This window comes from Prinia subflava, chromosome 3, assembly GCF_021018805.1.
Source record: "Prinia subflava isolate CZ2003 ecotype Zambia chromosome 3, Cam_Psub_1.2, whole genome shotgun sequence".
NCBI classification, from domain to species: domain Eukaryota; kingdom Metazoa; phylum Chordata; class Aves; order Passeriformes; family Cisticolidae; genus Prinia; species Prinia subflava.
The window spans coordinates 17,115,250-17,142,113 of NC_086249.1; the positions used below are offsets into that span (position 1 = coordinate 17,115,250).

Here is a 26,864-nt window from a genome sequence, read left to right on the forward strand (position 1 = left end):
CTCTGCTGAGGGGGGCAGGCAGGAGACCGGGGGTGACCTCAACATAAGCAGAACAGCATCTTCACCCACATGGTCTCACAGTTCTGGAGCAGGGCAGGACAATGACAGTCTACTGACTGTCCTAGACAAGATGAAATGAGGTCAGAGAGGTCAATCAGTAGCTGTAGGAGATGGGAACAGAGCTAGGACAAAGCTGGTTACAACACAGGTCTGGAAAATCAGCCAGTAAGGCAGGATAAGGCAGAGGTACAGCTCAATCTAGATCTGGGCATCTGTGCCCTGAGCTTACCTTGGGCCTGTGGAAGACAGCCTAAGAAAGGCTGTGCGAGATGCTAGTACTCCGTTTATTGTATGGGACAATGGTGGAATGCCAGAACATCCTTGTCATATGTGAGGATGAAGAGGTTATTGTAGATCATATGCAGCTCTATACCAAAATACTTCAAGAAGGTGAAAGCCCTTCAAGCCTAAGATAAAGTCAGATAGTAACCCCTTTGTGCCATCTGTGAGACTAATGAAGCTGAGTTTTGCCGGCCTTGACTATAAAGCCAGGAAACAATGAAGACCATCTATAGATGTTTTATGACAACATGAAGAGAAAAAGAAAGTGGCAAGAAGATCCCTGGCTGTATAACAAAATGAAGTATGCGGTCTGTTACAATTCATGATCCTACACAGCATTAAAATGATTGTTTATGCAAATGGCTGGACTCTTAGAAACTGAGATGCATTAAGGATGTGATGGAAATCAAGGCTCTTATGAGAAGATGCAAGAATCAGGCCTCACACTGTGTTTCAAGTGCAAAGCTGGGTATATAATTAAAATCAAACATACTTCATGTCATCAGCACAGACCTAAGTCTGCCTTCACTGTGGGCAATGGGAGACACAGTTTCCAGCCTGAGGCTGCCACCACGACTCCCATGTACCATAACAGTGACACTTTATGGACAGTGTTGGGCAGATAAGACCTCTGTTTGGTCCTTACAGTGCCACACACCACAAGGGTCCCTGGTAATGGTGGTCAGAGAAATCACCGGCTGCTGGTGGACACGGAGCAGGGTGAAAGGAATGCACCACTTTGCAAAAACTTTCAGGTTTTGCTCATTTCCCAAAATGGAAAACACCATCAAAGGCAATGCAAGAGAACCAGCAGACAGCACACCCAAAGAAACAAGAGCTATGCCTAGAAATGGGTGAACTTGTAAGTAGCCTCTGCCATCAGCTTGTTTGATGGGGAGTTGGGAAGAAAAAGCTGTGGGAACAGCAAGAAGGATCAGCTAAATGGATGCAGCAAGAGGAAGGAAAACATCCATCTGAGAACAGGAACAGTGCAAACCATGAGTAGGAGAGGGATCCAAAATCTGGCAGACTTGAACGGCAGCAATAAATGTTTTTTTTTAGATGGGGCTGTGTGTTGGTAACTGTAGGGTTTGGCAAGTCAGCAAACATTCAAACAAAACAGACCAACAAAAGCAGCTAAAAAGCAAGAAACAGCAAGTTGTGTGGGCCATGGAGCTGTGAGTGCAGACTTGGAGGAGGCTGGGCTTTGGAGAATGTGCTAGGAAGTCTGTCCGGCCAAATGCAGACACAATGACTGCTGTAGCTGCAATGCCTCTAAAACAGCTGTTATTGGTGGAGCACAGGTTTAGTCTTAGAAACATTCCACCTTTCCTTGCTGTGGGTCCTGCTAAGCAGTGCATGAAGTCATATCTAAGGCTACACCCCGAGCTGAACACACTGCCAGTGGCCCCAGAGACATTTAAGGCTCTTCTCCTGCTTATACTCTGTCAGCTCCAGAACAGCACATGTTACTAGAAGAACCCCAGGTCCAAACCATACCAGGATCCCTGATTTTCCAATTGTTTTGGTGTTTAGGCTGCTGAGGGTGAGCAAAGTGGTGTGATAAGATGCACTGGAACATCTGACATGAAGCCCATGTCCAATTCTTTCAAAACAAATAGCATGCAAAAAAGGAGCAGGTTTTAACTAGCCTTGGTTTGCAGCCAACATGGGCACATGGTTAGCTTTAGCAGGACTGGACAGCATATGGCACAGCGACCTGGCTTGTTGTGAATAATGGAGTATAATAAAACCTGTCAAACTGCTATTGGCAGCAAGGGTGAGGAAAAGTCTCAGTGCACAGACAGTTTGAGAAAACCTACTTGTCACTGCCATGCAAAATATTTTATGGCAATAAATATACATCCGAAAGTGCCTCTCAGCCCTGGGTGTTTTAACTCTGAAGTTCTACAGGACTCCAGCACAACTGTGGAGATAGCAAAGTGGGGAATGCAAACAGCTGGGAGGAACAAAAAACAGGTACATAAGAAGGTGAAGAAGATAAAGAGCCAAGGTCCAGAAGCAAGAACAGCAGGAGGAGTTAGAAGAGGTAGTAGGAAGACAGAGGAGTGTCATGGCCACAAGCAGCTGTGTTGGCTGAGAAACACAAGGCAGCTGCCTGTTGGCCTGGATGGCAGGGGAGGAAATGGTGTGTACTCAAGGCAGGCAAAGGGAGGAAGAGGCAAGATCCTGTTGGAGAGGGCAGCACTGTCTGGCTCTGGGATGGAGGAGGACCTTGTGGCTGATGGGAGGACTGCATTTTGTGTGCTAAAGCTTGAAGGCAAGGAATCAACAGAGGAATTTCTTTGTTGTTCCATCCACACAGCCAACAGGGAAATGTGGAATGGGGAAAAAGCAGCTCTTTACCTATAAAAGTTCAGCCAGTGCCTGGCTGCCACAGCATCTCTGCAGAGCACATGGAGCCATGAACTAGGCATGCAAGGGCAAATCCAGCTGACATGCAAGGACTCCAAGTCCCAGTTCTATCCCTGGCCTTGGAAGACTGAACCGAATTCTGCCAGAGCAACACAGGTCAGAATTGAACTTGCATTTTCATGTCTTGAGTCATCAGCATGAGCTTAATTTTAGGCTCCATCTCTGGAGAAAAGTGAGTACCGCAAAGCTTAAGGGCAGCTCAGCCTGGGCTTTGTGCCCTGCAGTGCTATTCTCCCTCTGGCCTTGGATTTGTCTGGTTTATGGAACCGTCCTGCTCTGCAAAAGCATCACAGGAAAGTAGAAGCACTGCTTAGTCATTACACCCTGCCATTTCAAGCATCAGTCTTGTTTTGGGGTTTTTTTTAAGAAAACACTGAAAGTACTTCCCTTATAGACTTAAATACCTTAAAATATTGGTACTGCTGCTTGGGGTGCCTTGTTTGTAATATCAATGGCCTGCCTTAGCAGCACTAAATGCACTTACATGGGAGCAATAGCAACAACCTGGAATTCAGAAAGTCTACAAACAGGCAGACTTGTTTTAATTAGTTGAGTACAGAGACTAATTAATATGCAAATGAGGAGCTTACCAATATTAATCATCTGTTTTACTAGGCTGCTTTACTAAAGAGTTTCTAACGAATTTGCAGATGAAGTTTCCATGGCATTAAAAGTCCGCTGAACACCTACCTGAGAAATAGTCTCCCACAATAAAAGGGAAACAGAGAAAGGAAGAGTGATGCTTTGGTTTTTTGGAAGGAAAACATCAATGACTGAAACTAATTTTGTCTTTGGCAAGTGTCACATAGGCTGACTGAGGAAACCGTTTCCAAACCCTAATTGAAAGCATTTTAGCAAACTAGACACCAAAAGGCGCTTGGACAGTAGCATGTCCATGTGTGCATATTTCCTTCTGAGAATTGACTAAAAAATTGCATGAGTGACTAAAAAATTACTGTCTGTCTCTGACATCTCTCAATAGCTGTCAGCATTGTGGAGCATAATCCCCAAGTAAGATCACACTGGGTTGTACCTTCTGTGTATTTTCCTATCTCTGTTTCTGTTACCATTGCCTTAGAACATGGTAACTGAATTCCTGCCCCTGAGCTACACCACTCTTTCCTCTGTTAGCTTTACAGTTTGCACTTCACTGAGCTTCTTGGGTGGGTTTGGTGGAGCTTCTTGTCAAATTCGCTCTCTGATTTGCATACTTTAGTTCAATGCAATTGCATATGGGTTTCCCTCACTGCTCTGGGGAATGCAGAAATCAAATAAAGATTGTTTTCATCTCCAACAAATCTGTCAAACCATTTCTGTACCTCCTTGTTTTCTTTTCATATACCTTTATCCTCCTGTGTCATCTATTGAAAGCAGAACCTAAATTCTTGGTGTGATGTGCCCCTTTAAATGACTGAAAATGTGAGAATGAGATTTGCAAACCTCTTCTTGAGTCACAGGTGAGACCAAAAATCCACCAGCAAGACACCTCAAAAAAATTAAAGACAGCCTTAAAAATGAATCCAAATCCACTGGTTGATCTTCAGGGTGAGTGAATGGAGCTTGGCGGGTGATTTGTATTAAAGAGATTCCTGAGGTTGCAGAGCTAGAAAATGGAGATAGCGCAGCAGCACCTGCCATCACTCCTGAGATAAGTTTCTACCTCCCAGCTGAAAAAGTGGAAGACATACTTTTCATTTATTCAGAAACAAGACTTGGGCTGAGGCTGCTCTTGCACTCCATTCACCTGCACTGAAGTCACAGCCAGGGGTATGTTTCCTTCCTGACCTGGGGATACTGAGACAAGAAGAATACCTGAGCCCCATCCTGACTCCCAGCACCTCCTGAAAATTCCTGCTGCTGCTAACTGGTAACCAGTTTTCCTGTAACATGGAAAATTGCTTTAATTTCAGTTTTTGCATTTAATTTAGTAGCATTGCTTATTCTTCATCCTAGCACCAATTCTTTATCACTCCTTCCCTGATGCTTTTAGCACGTGACCTCAGGAGCTCTTGATGCAGTGCAGTAGTGCCAGGACAGGACCGCAGATGGAGGTTCCACGGAGGAGTCGGCAGGACCTGGGGACAGGACAGGGGCAAAGGAGAAAGGATGAGCTATGAATCTATTTCTGAGGGATTTTGTTGTGTCTGGGAGTAAAGAAGGGAAGGGAAGCTGGAGAAGTGAGGAGTGGGAGATGTCATGTTATTGTGGGAGAGTCTACAGGCTTCAAATCCACCTCAGAATTAGGATTTAATACCAACTTCCCCACCACTGTTTCTGCTTGAGCTCCAATAGTCCTCATTGTCATAACGATCCCAAATCTGGCTTTTGTGTAAAGGACTGTACACACCATGGAAAGAGGTATGCTTCTGAAGCAAGAACACTTCCTTGAATGGTTCAGGTCCTTTAAAGGGGCTGGGGTAGCAGCCAGGTGCATAATCTCTCCCTCTATACTTCATGCAGTACAAAGGGGCTTATTTTCTTCTCTTTCTTCTTTCAAAATGTTTTGGGATAATTCTTCTCTTGCTTGCTCATGTCCCAACATTACTTGGAGAAGACCCTCTTTCCAAGGCACGTGAGGGATTGTGCCCCTCTGCTCTCTCAGCCTACCCTGTCCCACGTTATACAACCCCTCCCCCTTGGTTAGTGCCTTTCCCCTTCTCCAATCAGAAGCCCCATCCTGGACCCCGTCCCCATGCGTACACACACCTCCCACATGCATGAAGGTCTGAGTTTCATTCCTTCAGGTGTTTGTGGCATATCCTATCTCATCTCCCTGGATGTGCTTGCTACTTCTCCCTGCTTTCTGCCCTCTGGAGCTGGAAATACCAATCCTGGCAATCACAAGTCCTGAGTCTCAGCTGGGGATGGAGCACACATAGAGACACAGGGCTGGCAACCTCCCTCTGTCAGTTCAGGGTCCTCTTTTCCATGCACGGTGCCTCTGCAGGCACCTCAGCCTCAGCACTAAGGTGAAAGAAGTGTCTCATTCTACAGAACTGATGAGTGGCCTGGACTCATCTTTCCTAAAAAAATCTGCCTTTGAGTGGTCATGAGAAACTGGCAGATTGCAGCCCCCAGAACAAACATTTTAGAAAGTTATGAGTGACTGAAGATTAGTGAACAGAACAAACTGTTTAGCTGACTTTAGCTGTAGCTGTCACTAGCACAACACCCACATCAGCAGGTGGAAAGGAGGTGAATGCAGGAGTTGGAGAGGTGTGATAAATACAGCTAAGTAGTTGAAAAAGCAAGAGCTATCATTTTGCTGATACAAGCAATTTAAAGTAGTCTCAGAATTTAGGCTCTGTGAAATGAGCTCTTTCCATGTTTAAGACTAATGGTACTATTCTCATGGGGGGGGCAGGGGGAAGACCCGATTGATTGGAGAGGATTTTTACAGGAAATATTTTTTCTCAGTAGTAGCAATGCATATAAGAACAGAGTGCTAGAGTTTAGTAGTGGAAGGATGAAATCATATAGAAACTGACTGAGAAAAAAGCAGAAAGCATGACTTTTTTTCCCTTTTTCATGGAAGGTAAGCAGAATTGAATGAGATAAAAACCCAGGCAGGATGTTTCAGGCCATTTTATACAAGAAACTTCCATTGTGCCATTGGCCAAACTTCTCAGGTCATTTGTTTTGGGGAATTTTTAGGAAAATTTACAGTTTTTTAATATGATGTCATTATTTTTAAAGCACATTAAAAGTTTCAGGGAAAAATTAGCAGTCTTACTGTTCTTTGAAGGGAGCATAAGGACAAGAGAAAAGACAGAAAGAAAAGAACAAATTTGGATAAACAGAAGCAGTGAAGTGTCTCATTTCTGATACAGAATCCCATAAAAAAGACCACTGAAATGGTCTTTCCAAGCCCTGATGCCCTATCTCTGTGTAATCCCTTCAAAGTATTGTAAACCTCAGTGATTATTAATATACTTTTGGCTGTTTATATGAACCTTGAGGGGGAAAGGAAGCTTCTGCCATTTTAATTCCTTTGTTAATGTCTTTATGAATGCAATTAGCACTTCATTCACGCTTCTTTGTTTCTGGATCCCATTACGATATGGCTTATGCCAACTTCTCTCTCCCAGGAGAGGTGAGGCATCACGCAGCACTCCACTCAGCTGCGTGGCTGAGCACTGACAAACTCAATTTGCTGGAGGAGAGCGTGAGATGACACGGTGCAGTCGCTGTTGCTGTGATATGGACAAATGGCCTCTTTTGTTCCAAGCAAGACGTCACCTGTCCTGAGGAAGTACATCTGTGCATAGGTAAGAAAGAAAAACAAGGTTGATTTACCTGACGAGAAATTAATCTACTGCAGTTGGTTGGTAAAATGGAAGTACCTAATTATTTAGTCCCTTTTTTTACAATTGCACCATGCCCATTCAAGCATCCATTCAGTTGTTTTTAATTTATAAACACGATCCTAAAGCCATCCCTTTTATAACACCATCAGTCTCCACAGTTCTAAACCAGGGATGAATTTGATCCTTCAGTTTTTTTCCTGACTTCTCCAAATGGCTTTGATGTGAGCTCAATGCCCCAAGCTGCAGGGCAGCTGAGGTTGCCCAGCTGGACTCACAGAATCATATGAAGTAATTGTGAGTTGCGAGGATCCCACAAGGATCACTGGTCTAACTTCAGGAAGCTGGACCTTTATATTAGCAGCAGCTTGCATTCATTTGGGGCTGATCCTGTCCTCAGTGTCATCAGAGGAGGTTAAGAGGAAGCCCAATGAGATGAGTGGGTTTGCAGTGGTATAAAGTTGAAGCCAGAGGGAACAAAGGCTGTCATTCTGTGAGGGCAGCTCTCCAGTGCTACACAGGCATTTACTGATGCAGGGACTGTGAGCATCAGGGGCTTGGGCAGCACCTCTGGGCAGTGAGGAGCTGTGTGTTTCTAAATATCCCACCAGGTACCAATTCACACCTAAATACTCTTAGAAATGCTGTTCAGGACTTTTCTGAGGAGAGGAGCCAGCCCTGATTCAGCCCTGTGTTAGCTGAGCACAGCCAAGGAAATCTACAGAGATTTGAGCCTGTGGGAGCCCAGCAATGCTCCCAGCTGCAGGCTGATGAAATTTTTGCCACCTCCATCAGGGAGAGGATTGAGCTAGGTGCAGTTTACCCAGAGGATTGATTCTTTAAAATGACTACAATATTCCATGAAGGGTGAAGAGTGTCTCTCCCCAGACAGGGATGAAGGCAGTGAAGACATAAGCTGTTCCTCCTACCAAAAAATCTGGTGAGGCAGACGGGGAAATGCTGGTTTACAGTGTTGTAGACTCTTTCTCCCTCTTTTTATGTTGATCCCACGCACTCTTTGCCTTACCCAGTGCAACCTGGCATACCTCAGCAGACACTGAAGTCCAGACACTCCCTGTGGGCTCCAGGTCCCCTTTTACACCTCCCCCACATCCCTAACCGACCTACTGCCAGGTAAAGGGGATTGTTGTTTGCATCACAAGACAGAAGGGAGGGAGAAACTGTAGGCTGAAAGCCCAAGGAAAAGAGACAGGAATTCTTTATCGCTTATTAAATGTGCAATTCAAAACCTGGTGAATAGGGAGATGAAAAGCTCCTGCTGAGAAATGGAGAGAGAAATTGCATTTTGGCCTTGGGGAAACCTGTGCCTATAATATTAAAGATGTGCAAATAAATAAATAAAGGCAATAGCTCGATTTACGTGTCTAATATTCTTGCATGCCGTGATCAATGTCGATATTTTACTTTTTTATGAGGTTCTCCAAAAATCTATGGTGCTTTCCTTTATTAATTGTTATCCTCATTGCAAAGGTCTTTCACATGTCTCCAGCAACTAGGTCTTAGCTGTCAACTCCATTAAATTCTATTATAATGTGGCATGATTGAATGCTCCAGTGGGATTGGCCAGCCAGTGTGTATTAATATATTATGGAGCATGCAGAGGCAGGCACCAGCATCTTGCTGCATTCACAAAGATGCTGTTGTGTTTACATTTTTTCCCCTCTCTGTGCACGTCTGCTGTTTCAGTGGAAACTGGCTTTACCATAAATTATCCCTTGCAAAAAGAACAATGTAAACTGTGAGGGAGCTTTCCCTGGGACGTGGAAGCCAGCGGTCTTCCCTCAAGTGAGCAGATTCTCATTCTCTGCCTGGGATGTATTTGTACGACCTTAATTAGTTTGTGTTTGTACAGTATGAAAATCTAGGAGGCCCATGTTATTTAACATTAGGGAATATTGAAGAGCAGAGGATTTCCCACCCTGCTGGTTATAAGCAGGGATGTTATGCTGCTGGGAGGGAGCAGAATTAGAATTCAAACAGGCGTGATCATGGATTTGGGTTTTTTAACAAAGGAGTTTGGCAGATCACACATAAGCACAGTTTAAGACCTGTGCCTTTTGCAGGTGGTGCATGCACACTGGATAGAATGTCACCTGTAATGACACCCCTTAGACACCTTAATAGCACGCTCAGTGCCTATCTGCAGCCTGAACTGAGTGACCCAACTTGGGCACCTTGTGCTTCTACCAGGAAGGCAAAAAAGCAAAGCAAGACCATAGGCTCCAACTAAAAGTCAGTTTATTTCAGAACTGAATAGAAAAGTAAAGGCATATCCAGCTCTCAAACCTTTGCTTGTCCAGGGGTGGTCTGATCGGATTTATTTCATAGTTAGCAGCATTAAGTCAGCACTTCTGGATCTCTGGAGAACTCTGATGGGTCACCAGCCTCTCAGCCCATCACAGCCGTGCTCATTGCTGCTATTATCTCCCTTTGCCTGTGTTTACACTTGCCATTTCCAAAGCCCTGTGTGCTACCATGAGCAGGAACACGGCCAGGCAGCAGCTGCCCCAGCACTGCAATGGGTGAGCTTTGATGAGCACTAATGCCTTGGCTGCAGCCAGACAACAGAAGATGTAACCTGATTGCCTTTTGGGGCCATGCTGAGGTCAAATCAAACACAAATTTGTTGCACCAGGCAGAACATAGCTTTCAGGGAACCAGACAGGGTGTGCCTGGGTGGTGCACTGTAGGCAAACTTTGTGAAATTCTTGGATTTTGAGGGATGTCTGCCACAATGAGATTGTTTGAAATGCAGCAGTATCCTTCTCCTCCCCTGACTCATGCAGGTTCACATTCTGCACTGTGTGGTTTTAGTTCCCGTGCTCCTGACACACTAATTGCCATGGTCAGAGACGTTGCCATGCCCAACTCAATCTGCTTCTAAAGACAACAAACTCACCTAGTTCCATAATTCATCCTTAGGATCACACTCCACTTGCTTCCAAACACAGAATTATATACAGATTGATTGATCTCTTACAACAAGAGCTGAAGGTGGTCTAGTGTTAGGGGCTGAGGCCAGGGGGAAAGAGATACTGCTCATGCTAATAAACTGTAATTCTTTTCCCAGAGAATACCTGGGACATTGCCTTTAGTCAATTCAAGAGACTAACCAATTTAGAAGAATAAAAATAATCGTTACGGTTACAACAGTGACCGGGAGGGATTAAAACAAGTAAAAAAATCAAACCTTTCAGAGAAGCAGAAGGGGAAAGGGAAGCTTCTCCCAAAGATGTGGCTCACTTTTGTGCCTGTGCCATGCAGAAAGAAAAACAAGTCTGCTTTGTTCCTCCTCGAGCCAAGTCAAAGGGTGACAATGTAAAACAGAAGAGCAGGCTACATTTTCCTGGATCTGAGGAAGATGTAAATGCGTAAAATGTGATGGAAGAGCTTTGATTTTTATTCTTTCTTTTTCCTTTTTTTTTTTTTTTCCCTCTTTCTTTCTCTTTTTTTTTTTTTTTTTTTTTTTTCCATTATTTCTCTCAGGAATGGTCTGACAGCCCCAGGCTGGAGTATGTGTCTCTCCCAACTACTCTGTCACCCAGGTAACCATGGAGACCATGACGATCGATTAGATGCCATCTGATCTCAACCTCATAAAAAAAGCCCCACGTGCGCCCGCGCGCGCGCATACGCGTACGCACTCACACAAAAAACAGCCCAGGCAGCAGATGGCAACCAGGCCACTAGACCTGTCTCCAGAGAGAGAGCCGAGGAGAGGGACTGAGAGACACAGGCGGAGGGAGATCATGAGGGAACAGCGTAAAAAAAAAACAAAGACAGAAAAAGTGGGGAGGAGGGAGACAAAGAAGAGATTGGGAGAAAGAAAGGCAAGGGGGAGAGGTGAGAAGAGGGTCCGCAGCTGCTGTGATTTCTGGGGGACTGCCTTGGGTGGAGCAGCGACCATTTACACTGCCTGCAAGTCTGTCTTGTTCCGAGGGTGGAGATTGAGCCTGAGAGAGATCAGGGAAAAGAAGTATAAAATTACCAAGTCAAACCCGAGGGAAAGCCCACGGAAGTGCGGTAAATGCGCCTTTGCACACCTCTGCCCCTGCAACAGCTGACCCCTCCTCACAATCGGTCAGGCCAAACGAGGTCTCTCTGAAGGATGTGAGAAGGGCTCTAAACAGAGATCAGAGCTTCTCACCCTGCCCCAGGCCAGAATGGGTACAATCTGAGAACTCCAGCACCAGCTCCATGCCATCAAGAGTATTGCAGCTATCCTCCAGACATCCTATGGGGATGTGAGAGATGGAGCTGGAGGAGCTGTCTCACCTGCAGCTTATCTCTGAGGACCTGTGCATTGTCTGGACATTCTCACTAGCCTGGAGGTGACTGGCAGACGCAAAACTGCTGAAATCCTTCACAGCAGGAACTCCTATGTCTGTAAAACACTTACAAAAACAGGGTCTCTCCATCTGCTGAAGGCCCCTGTGGAAATGCCAAACAACCAAAGAAATCACAAAGGAGTCTTGAAATTGTAGGACAAATGATTGGACTAAGATCCCAACGTCTCAGGAAAAAAACTGGTGTTCATATCCTGACTTTGGTAGGGAGATACCGATATCAAAATGAGACAGATTAGAGCCTCTCTGAAATCTTACAAGCAAGGGTGTCCATTTTTTCTGCTGCTGTCAGTTGTAGAAGAAATGGAAATTCCTTTTCAATATGAACTGATTTGAAAATGAATAGGCCCAGCATAGAAAAGCAAGGTGCAGAATCTCAGCTCAGGAGAAGGCCAGACCTATGTATGTGATTTGCGTGGGCCTCTTCCGGAAGCTGGGGTTGGTATTTATGTGATCAGTGCTGAGCATCCCCATCTCCAGTTATCAGTCTGAATTATTCATAGTGGGGAGGAATAGGTCCTTCTGGTGAGTATTTCACCTCCCTCTACCACAAACATCTAGAATAGGCAAGATAAATCACATCATCATCGTCTTCTTTTCTCCAGTGAGTGTAAAGGGAGCCAGGAGGAACTATCTCAGATGAAGTGGGGACATAAGAAGTTAACGGAGACAAATCCCACTCCAGGCATGTCAGTGGCACCAAGACACTTGTTAAATAGCTCATCTTTGTCCCTTCCATTGTTCTTTTACAGACACACATGAAATCACATCTCAGCAAATGGGAGTTGATCCCTAGGGATCCCTTCCCAGGATGCTTGTCAAGAATGGTGAGGATGATACACCTTCATTGTGAGGACATTGTCAAGTGAGGACAATGGCTCATGTTCAAAACATGGCAACTCAGCTGACCTTGAAAATTGCTCTCAAGAACAGTGGACAACTTGAAAGTTTGGTAACTGCCTGCACCTGGAGTTAACTGTATCTGGTTTAAAGAGCAAAATTACAACCATCCATTCCTAAATAAGGTACCTGTCTGATGTTGGGGGAGGCAGGAGAGGGCAGGGACTGATGATTGTCTGAAGTGGGGCTTCTTTGAGACCAGATCTCAAGAAGGTGTTCATCTGCCTCTACTTTAAGGCGTGGGTAGATAGGACAGGATCTGTATTCATGCTCCATAAAGATTAGTCATGTGCATGATCTCTGTTTCCTGGAGTTTTTTGAAACATTCGAAACAGGATATTGACACTGATATCTAATATTACTTCAGAGATTGGCCCAGTTGTTCTAGTTGACACAACAATCCAAACTTCAGTGAAGAAAAATAACCATGAGGATTATCAAAATCAGAGAATAGTTCTGCAAATCCTGAAGATGGCCTACAGCCCAAATCCTTATTTTCAGAAATGTCAGATTTCCTGGTTTCTTCTCTGAATAAAGCCTTTTAAAAGAAAGGTTTATTTACCTATCCTCAAGGAAACATGGAAAGGAAGCAAATCAGAAAGCCAGGAAGATGCTGGAGATGGTAAACTACAGCTCTGAAAGTATTTTTTTCTACAAGGAAGATGAAGGCAGAAAGTCATCTTCTATTCTGAGCCACCTCTGTAAAAGTCACATGGAATATTTCTGCAATGATAAACTTACTCTGATTTGCAATGAAGAAACTGAAAAGAAAACATAAGAAGTCATCTCATGGCAGTCTGATGAGGTCTAATGTAGTCCCTCTGACTACACTGGTTATTCCTCTGAACCTTAATCATTCAGCAGGAGTATCCTGCATCTCACTGAGTGTAAGGCAGTGACACTGGATTAGTGTCACTAGCTGAGGGACAAAATTGCCCTAAGAAGGCTCAGAGTCCAGCTATCATGTGTGGGATTGTTGAAATGAATGGGAACTCAGAAAGAGCTGAGTTCCAGGACTGTTAAAGCAGCGTCCTGTCTAAAGGCAAGTATTGTTTCAGATAAAATTTGTTCTATTTACTCAATTAAAAGCAAAATGTTCTATGACCTTATATGACCAGAATGACAACTCCCCTAAATATCAGCGTCTCTGTCTACTTTTCAGTCCTCCTGTTCTCCTGCAAGAGTTTGAATAGTGTTTGGTGTTTAAACAAGTTTGGTACTCACAGCCAGCTCCTATGACATTTTTTTTTCTAGGATAACAAGTCCAAAACCTATGACAGAATTGATGGTTCTGGTTCTGTTATGAGTCCACCAGGAGCTCATATCAAACTTCCTAGCTCTTCACTACCTTTCCCGTATTGTGTCAACTGATGTAGCTTAAGAGAAGTACCACAGCTCTACTGACATTGATCATACAGTAAGAGATGCTTAAGGGCTCCTCACCAGCAGCAAGGATAGATGTAAAATGTAAATGGGAAGGGTAGCATCAGGTTGGGTATAAGTTGGCAGGGTTCAGCATGTTCAAACATTTGCTAATTACCAATGCATCTATCTCCCAGCAGAACTGGGTATTTGTTATCCTCAGGACTGTAGGGCAACATTATTACTGCTGTGTTTTCTCAGTGGGCTATCAGAGAGAGGTGGCAACATGTGACATGGCATTTTTAAGCAAATGATCCTGAATCTCACTTGATTAGTGAACAAATACGAAAACCGGCTCAATTCCATCTGAGAGATACTGCAAGAGGAACAGGAACTGGGCAGTGGGCTGAATTTGTTCTGTTGGGTTGACAAGGTTTTGCTTGACAGTTTCTCCTGCCTGCCAAAAGATTACTGAGGTGTCCTGTTTGGAGCAAATCACCAGAGCATTACCCAGGGAAATTTCTGAAATACATGGTAATGGAAATCAATATCCCATAATGAGGTGACACAGGAGTACAAGAAAACTGGCATGTTAGGTGTCTGAGAGAAAGTCTGAGTAGTTGATTTCTCTATTTTGCCTAAATTGCTGTGGATTATGTGATCATATCCATGGGAACAGAGCACAGAACATCTTGGTTTGGGTGACCATATTTAAGTTCCCCAAAATAGGGAAACAAATAGGGCCTTATCTTCAGAGCTCCTGTACATCCATAAATTCTCTAGTCTTAGCTAGGAGGAGATAAATGTAGGAGATAAATGACACTTTTATTTAGATGTTAAGGTCTGAGATTAATTTTATTCACTCAGGTATAAAAATATGAGCCACTGTGCTCAGATAGGTAATAGTGCTTGTGAGGATTCTTCTTGAAATGACACCTATGATGGCCCTCATGAAGCAGAGCTCACTGTTCTTGTGCTTTAGACAATATTTTCCCTTTGGTTAAACTGGGAAAGGTAGCAGATTTCTCTCACAAGAAAGTACTACCCTACAGCCTGTTATCACCTGCCATCATTTCCAGGAGTCCTATCAGCCAGCCTGTAAGCCATAAGGCTTCTCTTCCCTTCAGGGGAGGTAATATACCTTCCACTTTTATTTCTTTTTTCTTTTTTTCTTTTTTCTTTCTTTTTCTTTTTTTTAATTTCAGCTGAACTCAATGTTCTCCCATAAATTTGCATCCTCAACTTGCAGCTCATTTTCTGTCTGCAGAAAGCCCACTTAGCCCACCTACCTTGAGTGGCCCACTCCAGCCTCTCCTATGCCAAGAACCACTGGCATATTCAAATTTCTCAGAGCTTTTCTAAGTCTTATTTAACCAACAAGGCAAGAGAAGTATTATTACTTCATCCTCTGGCTCTCAAACTCCAAAACATTGGCTCACTAAGGGGTACAAGCACAGATACAATTTAAATATATCCAAAATGTGTTTTTTTTTTTTTTTTTTTTTTTTGCCTAGTGAACTAATTGTAAATGCCTGATTGCCAAGGCAAAGAGCAAACTACAAGGAGAAACTGAAGAACAGAGGAAATAACCCCAAATTTGGGTAGAGCAGTTTTATTTTGAGGGAAGAGTGGGTCTTGGCAGCAACCAGCAGAGAGCAAAGACAGCCATTATTCATAAGAGCAAGGAAAGTATTGCGGGACTGCATTAAGGAGCAAAACAAGGACACAGGACAGGACATAGCAGAAGGAAAATGTGATCTGGACCTATAAAGACAGAGCTTGCCAGCGAGTCTGCGGCCACTCCCACAGGCCTGAATCATGAAGTGTGAGAGAGCGGTGAGCACAGTCCTGTGCCAGTGAAGGACTCTGCCAGCCCATACAGCTTCATGGCACAGTGTCACTCATGAGAAGTGTAAGAATCCATTAGCTCCCTGGGAAAACCACTCCTGCTAGTGCTTCCTGAAAGAAAATGGTGGAATGGAATGGAATGGAATGGAATGGAATGGAATGGAATGGAATGGAATGGAATGGAATGGAATGGAATGGAATGGTACTAAAATGCTTTTAAGTGTCTGAGGGATGCCACATGTTGATGTATCTCAAATAGTGGCAAATCAGACAAGCTGTAGAACATGTATATCCCTCTGTGGATTGGACATGGAGTGAGGTGCTGGAGAAGGTCTGCTGAAGCACCTCTTGAGCATATGAGAGCTGCTGGTAGATGGAAACGCCTTCCATGTGACACAGAAATCCTGTGGCTAGAGTATTTAAAACCAGGTAAAACAGTAATAGATGTAAGATCTTTTATAAGCATATGACAGGAGAAAAAGGGAGCAGACAGGACCTCATAAATCTTTTCCATCTCTAGTTTCATAGGCCTGTTTCCTATTTTGTATTACCCTATGCCTGCACATCATATACATAAGGAACTCGGCAGAAGGATGACCCTACCAATATTTGTAAGATGTCTCACCTATGTCTGGTGTAAAAAAAATGACACCAGTTCTAGTAATAGTGTGCACTGGGGGCTCTGAGGACACCCAAGCTCTGGGCCAGAAGAAGTGGGACATGGTAAAATCATTATGAGTGAGGGTCTTGAGCCCAGACTGTCCTTCAGAAGGGGGAGAGCAACAAATGCTGGAGCCTGAGTTCTGCTTCTGGGTCTGGGTGGCTTTGTACCTTTGCTAATGAAGCTATTTAGACTTCTTTAGGTCTCTCTACTTGCTCAGCCACCCTGTTTTTACTACAGAAGGCCTTAGGCTGAAGAGGAAGAGAGCACTCGCTCTCAGCTGCTCAGGATGAGGTAAATTCATCAATTTCAGGCCCTTCTAGGTTTGTTTGCCTATTGACTGGCCACAACTATTGAGATCAGACATGAAACCTGTCATCAGAACCTAACTTTTCAATACCACAAGTCCTAAGTTCCGTCTCTAGTCAAAGATCATGCAGAATTCCTAAATGTGAATAATTTACATTACCAGATGGTGTGGCAACCACTTAGATTAACACAAATAAGTTCACCACCCTCAAGGACGCTCAAAACTCTACATGACATGATCTTACTGCTAGAAACACTTTCTTTCCTTTTTCTTTTTAGTAATTTCTCCTTCTTCTTTTCCTACTCCTTTCTTCTTTACTTCCTTTTCATACATTTTCTTAACATTTACCTCCTTGCAGTACAGTCTCCTCTCCTTAGCACAAAGCCCTATACAGAGCAGGATTCAGACAAGATGACCTGGCGTGGACAGTCATGGCTACCAGGCCTATTTCAGACAGTGCTTAGCCCAGCAACTCTCTTCCTCAAGCCTTTTGTCAGGGCTTGCTCTGGATTTGATTCCCCCAGCCTTCAGGACTGCATCCTGCCAGTTTGATATAGTGCAATGCCAATTATTTCAGCTGTGACATGTGAGGATAAAGTTGTGGGGGAGGAGGCTGAATAAGTCCCTGAGAAATCACAGTGGCCAGATTTTCAGGAGCTCTGAAGAAACTAATTCCCTTCAAAATCAATACTGCAATGCCATTGAGAAATCAAAGCGATGTACTTGAGTGAGACCAGAGCTGAATATACCCGAGAACAAGTGTCCTGATCACACACACCACAGTGCCTGATCCCCTCTCCCTTGCAATATTGCAAGTCACAAAGAAATTAATTGCAGTCCACAGGGCAGTGCAATCATAAAGCATGAGTAAATGAGTGGAGAATCAGGGCCGGTAAAAATACACTCCCAGTGATCAAAACATTCTTTGCCAGCCCATTTTTGTCCTTATCCATTTTTTGTCTTCTTCTCTTCATGCTTAACTTCACTTCTCAGGCTTCCTTGCACTATGATTATTATTATCACTATTATTATTATCATTGTTGCTTTGTGGGCTGAGAGTTGCAGATCTCAAAAATAAAGCAGATGTCAGCAGCTCTGAAGGATCCTATTCTATTACACAGCAGAACAAATGAGTATGTCAAGGAAGGGCTTTCCAATCTAACAAGAAAACAGCACAAACAGACGCTAAATAAATAAATAAATAAACCCTGTGGGGACAGGCAGACTAGTTCTGATTAGATATTATGCTAACATGATGCCTACTTTCTACGCTAACAGTGTTTTAATACATTTAAATGATACTGGGGAAATAAGTCATGAAATAGGAGAAGAAGTCTTCATGTCAGAAATGATTAAAATTATCCAAGGGGGCCAGACTGCCTCTCTCATGGAAACGTAGCTCATGGTGTGGGATTATGAATGCAGCCCAAACAGTATTTACAGAGTGTGCCTGACTCCATCTCATTACTTTTGCCAATGATTGCTTTTCCTGGCTGCTGGAAGAGCAGTCCAGCTGGTGAGGGGGAGCCCAGCACCATTTCTGCACCATGGCAAAGTCTCAGTCTCTGCTGAGGCTCTAGGATGCCTTTGGGTTTTACAGGGATATGCCACAGGGAAATGCCTGAGCAGCCATATGAGGGACTGGAGCCAGCTGCCACATTGGTGCCCCTGCATGATGCTTGCAGTGGGTGCAGACCCACCTCCTGTTTTCCTGCAAATGGACCATAAGCCAGGCTGAGCTTTTTGGGAAGGCAAGTTTCCAGAGCCAGGCTACATCCCTAAAGTAGTCTCCCTCCAAATTTTCTGAACAGGGACAAAACCAAGCTTTGCTTGACTCAACCTGTAGCCTTTAATCTTTCTCTCGTCCCCAGCTACCTGCCCATGCTCCCCATTTCACAAAAAGGGAGATCTCTTTTCTCTTAAGGTATTTGCAGAAAGAGCCTGAATATACTTGTCAAGCTCCATGCAGCAAAATGTTAATTTTGTTTGTGAAACCGCAGCCTTGGAAGACCCTCCATCTCCTGAGTCTTTGCAGCCCTAGTAAATGGCCATTTATTAGCTGCAGTCCATAATTTGTGTCCTTCTGTGACCCATCCTGTAATTTTCCTTGAGATGACAAGCTCTGAATGAAAAGCGTACTCATTTTCCAGCTATAGCATATAAAATATGGATATAGTCATGAAATCTTGAATCCATCAAAAAAGCAGAGACTTTTCCTTTTAGGACCTAAGGCTGTAAGGATCCAGGGCCGGGCTGGACCCTCCATACCCTGCAAGCTGCAGTCTGCTCAGGCACAGATCAGTGATACTGATCTCAATTACCAGTAACTTGATTCACTCTACTGCTCTGACAGATGAGCTGTGATGAGCCCCATAGCAGCAGTTTAAGAACTTCCTGGCGACCCTCCTCCCATTACTCCCTTTGCAGAATTGGCAGATGGGAATGTGCATCCTCCTGTGGCTCTGCCATGGCGAAGTTTGGTGCATTAGCTTAAAAGCACTGAGACACCAGATGATGAACTGGATCTGCTGAGACTTTCTGTCACAAGAGCAATAACTTGTGGCTGGTAGAGGAGGCAGACAGCTGGATATGAAAGTAGCCTAAACTGCCAAAAAGACTGGCCAGTTCTGTCAGCCCTAAGTGAGTGGTGAATCAAACTGCATTAGCTTCTGCTCAATACTGCAGAGCAGCATTGTCAGGAAGTTCATACCCACCTCACAGAGGGGGAAAACTCACAATCAAGTCATCATTCTAAGAGACTCTGGAGAAAGTGAGCAGTGGAGAGACTTCACCTGAGAAAACCAGAAAACGACTCCAAGACAGCCTAACATTTAACTTCATTTCTTTAAAACTGGGCCCTGAATACACACAAAGTATGGTCAATAGCAAGCAAGAGTGTTTACAGTCTAAAACCAGCTCAGAGGTTTAATTTTTTTCTGGAACCAAGGACTCAGAGATGCCATGATTTGTAAATGACCCTATGGAGACTATAGCTACCACCAATCTGTGGAATAATTCCCTTGGGAATGTTCTCCAAACACTGGGATCAGAGAATGACAGCATCAGCAGCAGCATCACCTGAGAGGGTGAGCTTATTTGGTTTAGCAGAGCAGCATTAGTTACTGCTCTATACTAAGCCACTTCATGGAGGTAAGCAGGGGACTGTTCTTCTGCATAAAAACTCCTGACATCTGAGTCTTAGTGAAGAAAGGTTTGAACTGGCTCATAGAATCATAGAATGGTTTGGGTTGGAAGAAGTCTAAAGACCTCCTAGTTCCAATGCCCCCACCATGGATAAAGGAACACTTTCCACTAGACCACGTTGCACAAAGCCCCATCCAACCTGACCCCGAACATTTCCAGGGATGGGGCATCCACAGTTTCTCTGAGCTACCTGTGCCAGTGCCTCACCACTCTCAGAGTAAAGAATTGCCTCCTAATATCTAATCTAAACTTAGCCTCTTTCGTTTTGAAGCCATTCCCCCTTGTCCTGTCACTACATACCCTTGCAAAAAGTCCTTTTCCGGTCATTCAGTGAGAGTTTCTTTGGGCAACAGGCACAGTCCTGACAGGGATAAGAAAGACTGCTGAAGTGGAGCTACACAGAGCTGAACATTTAACTACAATACGCAGAAATGGAAACATCTTCCATCCCACAGCCTTCAACATCAGGCACTCTTCACCTCCTAGAAATTCATACACTTGCTAAGCCATATGGGTCTTCAAGTGCTTTACAGCATCCTACTACATCTCTAGTCTTATTAAAAATCTTGTCAGTAACTGTGAACGATGAAATTGTGCCCCATCAAAATGATGCTAGATAGTTCATATCTCATAGAATTTTGACCTCAGTACTCTTCATACACATTCATACTTCTCTACGTCTGACACTCTCCAGGCACAGTTTCAAATTCATCTCAACACCATGAGGGCTAGAAGCACTTTTTAAAAAGGATGCTGTAATTTTACATAATCATGACTCCAGAAAAAATCCAGACTCATGTCTCATACTAACCCTGCAGACAGGAACACAGAGGCCACAGAAGAAGGAGTAAATTAGAATGTGAATTATAACATGAAATTTCCTTGACATGCAATTGCTTTTTTTTTTATTTCATCTTTAATTGTAGCCCTAAAGTGGACTTTTCTTGAGAAGACAAGCAGAAAATCTGAGAAGAATCTAAATAAGCTGCCATACAAATGTGCCTATCTGAATTCGTATATATATGTATACATATACACATATATATACATATACACATATACATAAGGAGTTACTACCCTAGGATGTTTCAGTAGAGCTCCTATAAGCAGCGAGCATTGTCATAGGTACAGATAGAAATGGTCTGAGTTCATGAGGAAATCCTGAAAAGATAACAGAGGTTATTTGATCCTTCAGGGAGGCTGTGTTCTTCACTTGGACTGAGTTCTGACCAGCCAGTCTTCTTGTTAAGACTTCTCCCCTTCAAACAAGGGACCACACAAATAGGTAGTTTGAGAATAGTTTATGATGAACAAAAACAAATAACAGCATGGGGAAACAAAAGGGGAAATAGGGGGTCCAGGCAGGAAGGATAACAGTGTCCAATGGACAAATTTCATATTGAAAAAGATATGAGGAAACATGTCCAAGAAGAGGATGCAAAACCAACTCTAGAGCCCACACCAGAAGATAGAGTTCAAAATTATGGGAATAGAAGGAGAGGGACATCCAGCAGTCAGTGACCTAGCTGGTTTAAGTTCAGAGAGAATCTCAAAAAGCAGGACACTCGTGCTACATAGCCTCAGTGAAATGGAGCACGTGGTCAATGGAAATGACTGAAGACACAGAAGACCCAACACCATCTTCCACATGCTCAGGAACAGAGAACCAGAGGTCTGGAAGTTGAGGGAGATGTAGCTGTTGGAGGATGTTAAGACTACAGGGATGGAGCCTAGGATATGGTTTACACATCTGTGGGAAAGGAATGGCTTTTCAGACACCTGATTCCCTGGAAACATTTTGATAGGACAAACAATTTGTTAGGCCTGAATAACTTCTTGGAGTAAATCAATTTGCCTCCTTTACCAGGAATGACCATACAACTCACAGAAGGCAACATAAAGCCAGTTACAGCTAGCCTAAGCTATACAAGTAGAAATAAAATGGTCTTGACCACTCCACATCCTGGTGAAAACCTTTCTGCTCCTTCCAGGAGATGCTGATATTGGACATGGCTGGGGAAAAGACACTGAACTGGGCAGAGTACCTGGTACCTCCTGTGAGGCCATGGCAGCTTTTCTTCCCTGGTCAAGTGGCCTGAGCAGCCCAGTAATGATGACTGGGTTTTGTTTTACAAGTTCTACTTCCTAGTAAAGAAAGGAAGCCTGTGGGCTGGGGTGCTTGGCATCAATAGAGGGAGAAACATCTGCTTATAGAATGCAAGTTGCTGCAAAATCTTAATTTTTTTCTTTTTCTTTTTCTTTTTTTCTTTTTCTTTTTCATAGGAAAGAGCATTCCCCATGGCTACACACAGACATCACATTTAAAAATAACCAAGTTCCACCTCGACTGTGGGTGAGTGAAAGACAGAAGACAGATGCATTGGCTGCCAGATAGACTTGACATCTACTTTTTCTTTCCTCACCCTGGCAGCCAGCAGTTGCACACATGTGCACAGGTAAGGTCCTTGGTGGCAAAGCACACGGTGTCTGCCTCCCCCTCGATTCACTGACTGCTGCCTGCCAGCCGTGTGTGTCTGGGAGCCACATAAACCCACACTCCTCATTTAGTGCATCAGGCCTGTGTAAAAATCACCAAGTTCCTCCTATTTGTCCTGCTTAATTCGTAAATTCCTCACTAGTTATTTATGTGCGGAGATTGCCACCGAGTTCCTTGCAAAGATTAACACATCTCTGGTTCTGGCTTGTTTTGTTAACTCCTTTAGTGCATGATCCACGTGGACACTTTCCATGGCTCCAACCCATATAATGATTGTGTGTGCTTGTGTATGACTAGTCTCACTTTCAGATCCTGGCCCAGTCAATTAAAGGTGATCCATTTCAAGGAACAGGTCTTGGTCTTGCTTCTCTCCTCTTACCCAGACCACAAGAGATTCCTCCTCTTTTTCTTAACTGGCTTTAATCCACGCACTGTTTATGTTTCCAACCAAAAGCATTCATTGAAAACATAAGGCACTACTGCCCACATACTCAATGCTACTCTTCATGTGCTCATCAGCAACAGAAGCCACAGTAATTCAGCAAACTTGGCTATTTTATTTGCAAACATGTTTACAAGCATCTCTTTATGTTTTTACCTAAATTACATGGCTCACGGAAAAGTCCTTTCCATGGGAAATTATGGATGCTGAAAAGTCACATGCATTCAAACCACAACTTGACAAATTCAGAAAAGGAAAATTCATCCAGTGCATTAAACTTTAATTAACTGGATGTCAGGGGAATATTTGAGGGCAGTACCACTGTAGATTTATGTTATTCTTACCGGTTTCCCTCTTTTGGTAATGCTGAAAACAAGATACCTTTGGTCTAATCCACTATGAATATTCTTAGGTTTTTACACGTTTTCCATAATTTTAGTGTTATCTGATTTCCTAATAGACCCATTCCAGGAGAATCCAGGCTGCATTAGGGTCTTACAGACTCACTATAGAGCAGAGTAAGTATTTCTTGTTCTACATTCACAGTTTGGCATGCTAAGCATCACATTTCTGGTCTGTGGACAGGAAGAACGGGAAATATCCCATGATCAGAACAACCTTAGAAATAAAACAGACTTGGTCTCTTCTGCATAAACGACAAGGCATTGAATCCTGTTAGTTTAGCAAAAAGAAGGCTGCAGAATTGATATGGCCACTGCTAATGAATACTGACCTAGGAAGGACCAACAGATGTCTGGGTTTACTCAGGCATGTCTTCTCTTTCTGTCTGAAATATTTGCCCAGGTGGATTTTCCCATTTGTCCAAAATTTCCAGACATTTGACCTGAGCAGCAGTAATAGCTTTAGCTCTGCTCTTCATGACCAGAAAGTCCAAGCTAATAACTGGTGCATGCAGGCATGTCAGCAATACAGCACACATGCATATACCTGTTTCCAAAATCCCACCTAAACTTGATAACATAAAACAGAACTCTTAATCCAGGGGCCAAGATATAAAACAATCCCACAGCTGCATGCTGAAGGTGTGCATACTCATTTTTCACATCAGTGTTTTCAACAGTGGAGAGAAACAGCTGGTGGAGTAACTTGCCAGGCATCATTGGGAATCCTCCACCACCATCAATGTTTAAACCATGAATGGGCATTATTTCTGAAAAATTTCCACACAAAGGAAATTAAGAGGGAAGTCCTGTGACCTTCAGCCTACAGGGAGATGCTCACAGTGGTCCCTTCTGCCTTTAAAAACTCATCATCATCTTCCATTTCTCAAAATACCCTTCTCTCAGGAGAGCTGTGAATACTCACTGATATCACAAGGACGATCTTTGGAGAGGTCAAGACAATGTGGCAGTGAAGGGGCATGACCACCCTCATGTGCACACCTGGCTCTTTACAGTGGCAGCTGGATCTTAATGCCATGTCTCTTCTAGTCCAACAAACAAAGGAAAAGATGAGAAGTGGAGACCAAGGTTCATAAGCCAAAGACTGCCATCAGAAAAAAAGAATCAGCATTTTGTTCAAAAGCCATATATTTCAACTGGAGGCTACTGGCTTAAACATAGCTGCCATCCCCAGGGAAGTCACATTCATATTTGCAGCGGAGCAGCTGAGGGTCCTGCCTGTCCCACAAACGCTGGCAGACCCCACCCAGGGTGAACTCACACCCAGACCTGGTGGCCCTAGTACCTCTATTCATGGAACATTATTTTTTTCCCTTACCCAGCTGCAGGCTGTTCCTGCCTGCAGCCTCAAAGCTCCTGACCTGTTATTAGAACAGCCTCAGAGAAAGTAAACATGAACAATGGAAAAACAAAAAATATCACCATGAGGAAACCATGAGCTACATCCAGTGCAGATTTTTCAAAAGGACAAGGATTTCATGGCTCAGTGTTCTAATTTGTTTGACCGTTTATTTCCAAGGAACACGTCCAAGAGTGACAAGCTCCATTTATTTCAATGGGCAGCATATGCCAGCAACGTGAATGGCGTATGCTATAAAAGAGAATGGATGTTCTCAAGTATCCTAGAAAGCTGTCCTTTCGGCAGACAGAGGACATGTAGGTAATGGAAGTGCAGCTCTGCTCTGACAAGCAACACCATAAAAGCAGCATTGTAGATTCCCATGTTTGATGTCTCCCCACAGCAGGCCTAAGAGATTTGCTCAAGCTGAAAGTGAAAAATTATTACCTAATACCTGGCCCAGTGCTAGAGAGACCAGTTGGATTCTTTCATTATTCTACTTTTCTAGGCCAGAAGGACTGCTCAGGGTGCTAGTGCTTCACCTTTTTAGACCTTTAGGGGCTATGCACCAACCCAGACTATTCTCACAAATGACATCACCTTTGAATCATTGTGTGATGTGAATATGAGATGTTCACACAAGAAGGTGCCCTCTTTCCATAAAATACCATCACATGGCAGCACTGTTTTCAATCTTGTCTCTTCCTACTACATCCTGAAGACAATCCTCTTCTGAATCTTGCCTTTCCAAAGTGTGGTCCCACTGAAGCCTGAAAAAACCCTGAATTGTGAGTCTCCGTCACAAGTTCAGTATCACCTATGACTTGATATTGTTTGGTGGCCTGTGGCAGTTCACTGTAAGTCACACAAGAGTGGGCAACTTTTATTGGCTATCATTAATGAATTAACTAATATTAGTTCTGTGTTAGGACTTACCTAGGGAGCAGTCTGGTTCATAAGGTTTTATTGGCTTGTCAGCAAGCCCTGGAAGTCAAAATAGAATGATTTTCATCCTGCTTTTCAGTGAGATGGCCCCAACAAAGGTAGGATGTGGCTTTGTTCATGCTGAGCCTTCCTATGCGCTCCTTTCATTCTCATTAAACTTAAGTCGCTGGGAAAGAGCAGTGTGAGCTGCAATGCTGTTCACAGGAAACCACCTCCCCTTCTCCTGTACCTCCAGCCAGGCAACATCTCAAAACAGGTAAAGAAGAGATGTTTATAACTCCCTCAGAGCCCTCCAGCATGGCAGAATGAAATCCCAAATTCTTCTTCAGGAGATTCACGTCCACCTGTGCTGCAAGGATCACTATCGTGGATTTAGTCTGCAGTAAGGCCACAGCCATATAATATCCCTGGATGCCCACTGTACAGACTGGAGACTCTAGTTTTGCCACTGTTTTTCCTATTCACTTTCTCTTCAGCAGGTGTAGCTTGTAGGTTGCAGTTTCACCTTTTATGGAGAAGCCAAATCATTGAGGGCATCTTTGAAACTGTGTGGGAATCTTAGCTTGCCTTGATGCCAGTGAGGTCCTTGCTTAGTGAAGAGGCCAACCAGAGACTTGTGGCTGGCTCTGTGTGTATTTGGGGATATAAATATAAATCATAAGGTGGCTTTGCATCTATAAATCTTCCTTTGGGACCATACTGATTGCCAACATGCAGGTCTTTACTTGCTGTGAGCTATTTCCTAAGGCAAAGACAAAAAGAGCTTGAGGGAGACCTATAGACATCCTTCTTTTGTCAAAGTGGAACTTCTAGTTTCCATTAAATGCATTTTTGTCCCTCAGTTTCTGATTGTTTCTGGTGATTTTCACGCCTGGGCCAGTTGCCCCCAATGCATGTTGAGCTCTCAAAACCAACCTCTTGCTCCAGGTGTGAGTGGTGACGGACAGGAGAGCTCTCTGCTGGGAGAATTTGGCCCTGCCTCTGGGCTTTGGGGCTTTATTTGGTCAGAGAAGAGCCAGACTGTCAGCTCCAGCATTTCTGACTGGCTTTTTAAGGCTAAAGATACAGAGACCACACCCTGTGTCTTGCAGTTGATGTGAGAAGGTTTGCAGTATCCCAGCAGAGAGGTTTGGGTAGACACCCCAGGCCTGGCATGCCCAGGGCAAACTGGGTTCCTCTAGATTTAACACATCTGGTAGTGGAGCAGTGGGGTAATCAAATCCCAGGGGCAGTAACCAGTGCTTTATGAGGTGTCAAAAATGTCCATCATAACTGAACAGCATTGTGAAGCAACTGTTTGGTCTTTTCCTGAAAATTAAAACTGAAAAGCAAGCCATATGATGACAGCATCTGTAGCAGAGAGCAGGGTGGCTTGCATGAATTAGCAGCTTCCTGGCTGTTATCTGTGGCAGCCTTAGCCAGCTACTTATTCCATCACCTGCAGCTTCTGTGGGCTGAGGCCTCAGACTTACACCTTGGGGAGCG

The 26,864-nt window shown here is 43.8% G+C and overlaps 1 protein-coding gene across 5 annotated transcripts in view; it reads left to right on the forward strand.

Moving 5' to 3' along the window:
• NHLH2 (nescient helix-loop-helix 2) overlaps positions 1 to 26,864 on the forward strand; it is a 50,968-nt gene that overhangs the window by 17,247 nt on the left and 6,857 nt on the right. Inside the window, exons 2-4 of one of the 5 annotated variants that reach the window (XR_010079950.1) lie at positions 6,867 to 7,046; positions 10,590 to 10,648; positions 22,018 to 22,709. The gene's annotated coding sequence lies outside the window, so the exon portion shown is untranslated. Of the gene's footprint in view, positions 1 to 6,866; positions 7,047 to 10,589; positions 10,649 to 21,105; positions 22,710 to 23,980; positions 24,781 to 26,864 lie in introns of those variants that run through there. The other 4 variants (XM_063394082.1, XM_063394083.1, XR_010079951.1 and 1 more) reach the window with 4 other exon arrangements.